The 7,500-nt window shown below is 37.2% G+C and overlaps 1 protein-coding gene across 2 annotated transcripts in view; it reads right to left on the reverse strand.

Annotated features, from left to right (window-relative positions):
• LOC113805863 (uncharacterized) overlaps positions 1-7,500 on the reverse strand; it is a 59,695-nt gene that overhangs the window by 25,883 nt on the left and 26,312 nt on the right. For both annotated transcript variants that reach the window (XM_070141436.1, XM_070141431.1), the window contains exon 2: positions 3,634-3,696. The gene's annotated coding sequence lies outside the window, so the exon portion shown is untranslated. The remainder of the gene's footprint in view (positions 1-3,633; positions 3,697-7,500) is intronic.

Here is a 7,500-nt window from a genome sequence, read left to right on the forward strand (position 1 = left end):
GTATCAGGAAGGATGATAAGGCATAAGCAGTTGGCTTATATAATGTACATTCAACACAACAGACTCCAGCAAAATAAGATATTTCAAGAACCTTCAATGAAATATTTCGTTAAACTATGAAAACAAAATTAAGTTGACGAGTATTTCCCGCCACTTATTTCCCGCAGTGCTTCGAATATAAATGCTAGAAGATTAGAGATGCATGTTGCAGTCAAAGTAGCTGTTGCAGAATGGACGGCAGGGTGTCCTAGCGCAGATCGAGATAAAGAAAGACCATGATAGAGTGACCGCCATCAGGAATAAAAATACGCTCTCACGGCTTCCTTTGTTTACTTTATTCACGTGCGGGGAAGGGAGAGTTAATGTAAAGGCATATTTGATTTTACTTGATACTACAGTATATTTGGTTTTGTTTAATGCAACTGTATATATGATTTTCTGCATATTTTTTTCAAGTATACCTTATTTCTATCTTCGTCTGAGAAAAAAATTGAGAGTTACTCTTCCTTTTTAATTTCTATTAGATAATTGACAAAAAAGTAACGTAATATCATGATTTTTTAAAATAGCGATGTAATTTTTTGCAGGATACTAATAATTATATAAAAAAAGACGAAGAGGAAAAAGTAAACAGTAGAAAAAATAGCAACTTTATGTCTAGAAAGTTGCCTAGTCATAGTTTTCTTCACTTCTTATATCAACGCTCCTTGGTTCTCCATGTCTTAATGCCATCTCAAACAGTTAAGAAATTCCTACACAGTAACCTCGGCATCCTGACTTTATCCTTTCACCCGTATTCCTCGGATAAAAAAGGTTACATAGAACTCCAGACTTTAGGGTCTTGGGTGATTCGGAGGTCACAAGAGGTCATCCGCGGAGGAGAAACATGGCAAAGAAAATGGAGGAGCAGTGTTGTCACAAAGAAAACGGGATGATGACGGAGTTGCCAAATATTACAATGAAAATGAAAGCGTCGGAAAAAATATGATAATAATGAAAAAAATACAATAACTATAATAGATGATAAAGATGATAACGTAATAAATGGTAATAAGAAAAAATCGCGATATATTCAGCTAATTATTTTATTTTGACCATATTTTTAGTCCTATGATATGGTCATTATTAGATTTCCACTTCCTCCTAACTTCCCGAAAATAAAAAACTTCCCGTAAATAAAAATTCTCAAAGATGGCGATAAAACACAAAGAGAAAACACAAGCATTTATCCTAAAAGCTTTCCTTAATCAAAATACATCGAGAGTCACTCGCCTAAACAAAGACAAGATAAAATATAATACAAGATTAAAAGCATTGTATTTAAGAGACGTACGATTGAAGACACTATGGCGCCTTTGAGGGTGGAGTGAGGCACAAGCGCCCTTATGTATTACAGATATAAGGCGTTTTTGGTTTGCAGGCGTCTAGAATGCAACGTTGCAACCGAGAGTGAATATATAAATTCATACATAAATCTGCGATTGTCATGTCAGAAGCATGTGTGTGTATAGGCTGGATAATTGTGATTTAGTCGATTTGGGGAAAGTGTGTGTGCGTGTGCGTGTGCGTGTGTGTGTGTGTGTGTGTGTGTGTGTGTGTGTGTGTGTGTGTGTGTGTGTGTGTGTGTGTGTGTGTGTGTGTGTGTGTGTGTTTGTGTTACATTTACTCGAACATTCAACATCCACACTCTTACAGGATTTTCACATTCACTAAATGAAAACCAAAAATTATATTATAGATACCAATGAAAAAACAACCCTTCCATATGCTACTCTACAGCACTGGTTCATCGACGATTGAGAATATGCAAATGACACTTCAGAACAGGTCTTGCGACATTCTAAGAGCATACATATTGACAGACCAAATCGATAAAGTTACTTGATAACTTGTTTCTCCACGATATGAAAAAAGTCACAGATGCTTTGTGATAAGAGAATAAAAAATATACATAATGATTTTCCTGAAAATGATTGGGATGATGCTGTGCCTTGAAAAAAATTGAATAACAAATAAAAATAAAAAACTAAAAGAAAAAATGGGAAAGAATAAAAAAAATAATAAAATAACCAATAGATAATTAAAAAAAAAAAAACTAAATAAATAAAAAACGCAAATACTGAAATAGAGAAAAAAAAAATATTTCCCTCGCCTGGTTGCCCTTCGCGTTGCAAAATATAAGACGTTCGTGCAAAAGGACAAGAAAACCCCGCGACTTCAGTGTTGCTCCGAACGCCGAGCTGTCCGAGGCGCAGAAATATGACTATGTGTGTGTATGCGTGTGGCCGTGGGTGTACGTGGGAGAAAAGAGAAATAAAAAACTGCTGTACTATTATGATTCATATTATCATGATGATCATTATTGTCATCATTCGGATTATTATAGTTACCGGTCTTATTACAGTCATTATCATGTTCATTACGGGTGCTAATATTATTATTTACCAAGTGACCTCTCTCTACGTACTCTTTAACCATTTGCCTATTTACAGCTCTGTTATTCTTTGTCTTGATCCATTTCCTAATTATTCACATCAAGGATTCATCATCCATAGTCAAAAATTTCCAGATATTTCTAAAATTCTGTCTTATTGATATCGGACCTCGGTGTTACGTGTTTTAAAAGTTTATGTCATCTGTCACGTTTGTCATCGTTCGTATGTTTTTGAATGGTGTAATTTCTTTAAAGGTGAAGATCTGTACTAATTATAGAGAACCATGTACAAGGGGTAAGTTTTCAAGCACCAGGATGTGTCTAATTGAAAGCAAAGTCATATATTAGGCTTCGGTCTTTAAAGCACCAGGACGATTCTTGTTAAGGGTAAGGTTATATACAAGCAATAAATCTTAAAGTACTAGAATGGAGTTTCATTAAAGTTAAAGCCACGTAGAAGCAGTATGTTCTAAGGCACAAGAATGTTTCCTAAAGTTTTAAGCCACGTAGAAGTAGTACGCTTTAAGGGACCAGAATAAGTTTCAATAAATGCTAAAATCATATATATATAAGGGTTTGACTTAAAGCACTAGGATAGTTCTTTTTAAAGCACCTGGGACGAGTCTTACTCCCTCCTGAGATGCACTGTACAAGGCGTCGGTTGAAAGGGGAAGGAACTCGGCAAGTTGGCTTGTTGTCTGAAATCCTGTGTGGGTGTATATTTGAGTGTATGTAAATCTGACTGTGTGCATATGTGTGTGTGTATGTGTGTGTGTGTGTGTGTGTGTGTGTGTGTGTGTGTGTGTGTGTGTGTGTGTGTGTGTGTGTGTGTGTGTGTGTGTGAGAGAGAGAGAGAGAGAGAGAGAGAGAGAGAGAGAGAGAGAGAGAGAGAGAGAGAGAGAGAGAGAGAGAGAGAGAGGATAATTCGGGATATAAGTGCACGAGTATATAAGCACACGTACGATCATCTGAACGAAAACAAACAACTGCAAAGAATTTAAGAATATTTTCCTCAACCCATTCAAAAGCAACTTTGCATGGCCATGTGTGTACGATGGCGTGTGTGCCTGCTTCCTTGCCTGCATGTGGTTTTATGTGGCAGTAGGTTAATGGCCATACCGCCGAGACTACAAATTAAGACCATTCCTTTGAGTATTACGCTATATCATTGTTCAACCCGCACTGACCTCTCCTCTTACCTTGTTTGCTGTGCTTGCTGTCTCTCTGCTGCTGCTTTTGATGCTTGTCCTTCGAAGCGAAATCTGGAAATAGAAAAGAACTATTTTAATTCATTTTGATATTTTTTCTTCTTGTTTTTCTTTTTTTTCGGTTATATGTGTTTTCCTTTTGATGGAGATTATGGGGAATTTCATTTAATGAAAAGGAAAGGAAAAAATATTTGTCTTTTCGTTTTAATCTTTGAAATCTGATAACAGGAAAAGAACGAAAATCTTCAAGTCATTTTTGTAACTCCTTTCCCTGGCCTAAAATATTCGTTAGAAAAATTATACGGCCGTTCTAACGAAATGTGGAAAGCGACGAAGTAAATAAAATGGTATTCATAATGTATCATTCACCGATATCCCTTTACGCAACACCCAATATGATGATATGAATAGAAGAAATACTTTAAATATGCGCAACAAAAAACAGCCACCCAAACTCCCACTAAATCCTGAAACAATTCTTCCAAACCTGCTTTTAGAATGTAAACAACGTAGTCCGCTTCATTACCCGTTTCAGAACCACTGTTCCGAAGCAGTAAGAGGCAGAGAAGAAAAAGATTCATATGGTTTCGAAAGAGTCGAATGACAACCGTGATGAACCGATCTTCCTCACCGTCTCGAGCGTATCCAAGTTGACGCGTTTTAAATCTGCTTATCCTTTCGATATAATCCTATTAGCGTAGAGTTTACATTCATTCGTTTCTTTCATTTGAAGGTTATAGTATTGCTTTATTTGTGTTGTTCGTGTTTGTATGGGAATATGTCGTTTTCATGAAGTTGTGAAGTTATTTACTATCATTTGTTTTTTACCTAAGCGAAACATGGGGCTTTAGGATAACTCGTATGAATATATATATATATATATATATATATATATATATATATATATATATATATATATGTGTGTGTGTGTGTGTGTGTGTGTGTGTGTGTGTGTGTGTGTGTGTGTGTGTGTGTGTGTGTGTGTATGTGTGTGTGTGTGTGTGTGTGTGTGTGTGTGTGTGTGTGTGAATGTAAGGGTAAGTTTAAGTGTGTGTACTCGAGAGGCATTTCAAAAAGACATTCCACAAGAGCATATACACACAACTGCATTAGTTACACGCTAACAGAGACTCTACACCAAACAGAGATTAACAGCTGATAATATCGACGGCGGCAGCGTTGTCCGCCGAGTGTGTGAGCCTTTTGTAAAGAGGCTTTCCACGTGGTCGCTTGAGGGTCGAGCAGAAAATAGGATCCATTAAAGGTAGTCCCGCTAAGGAGAAATCCGTGTGAAGGTGACACCTACTCGTGATTTCTTTTTTTTTTTTTTTTAGAATTTTGTCTACTTGTTCGATACTGCCTGTCCATTTTTATATTTTCCCTGTGTTTGTTTCTTTGCTTGTTTACTTGTTTGCTTTGAAATTTCTCATTTTTGTCCGATGTCTCGATAATGTTTTCCACTTTTCGATTCATAATTGATTCTTTGAACCTTTTACCTCAGGAAGAAATAGCTTCACACCTTCTAAATTTCAATTACTCAAAATTTCCGAATACTTAGGATGATTTTTTTTTTTAACCTTTACTTCCACGGCAACTCCCAGCTTAAAGATTCTTCAGTAATGTTTTGCACACGACATTGCAGGTTGTAAGGTGTGAACCTTTAGTCAGCAGAACTATAATTTAGTAGAAAATTTCAAATAACCACAAACACACACACAAACACACACTCACACATACATATATACATATATAAAAGTACATTATGACTAAGATCTTTCCTGCGAGACAGCACCCCACCAGTCCCCCACCCCCACCCCCCCGCGCGACCTATAGCGAGTTCGTGAAGCTTCGAACTCGCGCCGCTTCGAGGCCGCCTCCAAGACCCGATCGGCGAGAAGGGAGAGTGAAGTCCCCGGCGGCCTCATGTATATGTAGATGGCCCTCATGGACCCTTCATTCCAGGCAGGCAAGAAGCTCGTGGAATTATGTAGATCGCGATTATGTAGATTGCTCGTGCTGTTGCGGGCTCGCCTCCGTGTCTCGGCCGCGTGTCGAAACGGCTTCGGGTGTTGGTTGGTCGAGGCTCAGTGGGAACGGCTGTGTGCGAGGTGATTATGGGTCTGTCTGTCTATCTGCTTGTCTGTCTGTCTACCAACCCGTCTACGTAGAGAGATCCACATTCTGTACTGAACAAACTTATATATGTGTGTGTCTGTGTGTATGTGTGTCTGTCTGTGTGAATGCGTGTGTATGTGCGCGTGTGCAATAGTTACTTTCAAAAGTTGTTTCTAAAACTTCCAAAACTTAACGATGACTACAGGAAGTCATACTAATAAAAGTTTCACTGTGTACGAGCCATTGCTGGAACTTTGAGGCTTTGAAGCGAATCCTGATGTTTCTCTTTGTCTTCTTCCTCTTATCACTCTCTCATCCCAATTTCTCTTCCACTTTTCTTTCTTTTCTTTTCTTTTCCTCATCTCACATCATCATAGTCATCATCTTCATATTTTCTTTTGTTATTTTTACTTCCATTATTATCATTACTATTGCCATATTATTACACCTAATACCACTATTATTACTACTACTATCATTACTGCATCTAATATATCCATCATCATCATTACCACTCCTATTATCATTACCCTTATCATTACCTTTATTAATACCATTATCAATACCTTTATCAACACCAATATCAATACCATTATCAGTACCATTTTCAATACCATTATCAATATCATTATCATTACCATAATCAGTACCAATATTAATACCATCATCATTATCAATACAATTATCAGTACCAAAATTAATACCATTACCAACACCATTATCAGTACCATCATCAATACCATTATCAGTACCATCATCAATACCATTATCAATACCATTATCAGTACCAATATCAATACCATTACCAACACCATTATCAGTACCATCATCAGTACCATTATCAACACCATTATCATTACCCTCATTATCTCCCTGTTCTTCGCCTCCCGTATTCCGCGCGCGCCCTCCTCCCTGCTTCGCTCTCCCGCACCCTAGGACTGGTCGCTCAGTCGAGGTCGAGCAGAAAGGTCGAAAGTAAGTCACTGGGTCGAATTAAAGAGCTGGTATTGAGGTTGTCAAGCGTGTCCCTTAAGTGGTGTTTCGGAATATGGGGGTAGGAAAGTGGTATGCGATGATGGTCGTGTTTTCTTTCTTTCTTTCTTTCTTTTTGCAATGATGAGAGAGAGGGAGAGAGGAAGAGATGGGGAGGGAGGGAGAGAGAAAAGGGGAAGGGAGGAAGGGGGTTGGGATTGAGAGATGGGGACGGGAGGGGGAATGAAAAAGAGAGAAAGAGAGCAGGAAGAAAACAAGAATAAAAGGAGAATGAGAGGGGAAGGAAGGAAACGAGATAGATATATTTAGAGAGAAAGAGAAAGAGAGACGGAGACAGAGAGAGGAACAACGTAAAAACTGAAAAATCTGAGCATCCCATATTTTCCACAATTTTTTTTTGTCCATATCTTTCATATCTCCCGCTGCATTCGTCCCTCCGCTTATTCTCGTCTCCTCTCTTTACAAAAAAATATGTATATATGTATAATATATATATATGTATATATACATATATATATATATATATATATATATATATATATATATATATATATATGTATAATACATGTATATATATACATACATACATGTATACATACATACATATATACATACATACATATATACATACACACACACACACACACACACATATATATATATATATATATATATATATATATATATATATATATATATATATATATACACACGTCCATTCTCCCTCGCTCGACGCCATGTTTAAATGTC

Source organism: Penaeus vannamei, chromosome 3 (genome assembly GCF_042767895.1).
Source record: "Penaeus vannamei isolate JL-2024 chromosome 3, ASM4276789v1, whole genome shotgun sequence".
Lineage (NCBI taxonomy): Eukaryota > Metazoa > Arthropoda > Malacostraca > Decapoda > Penaeidae > Penaeus > Penaeus vannamei.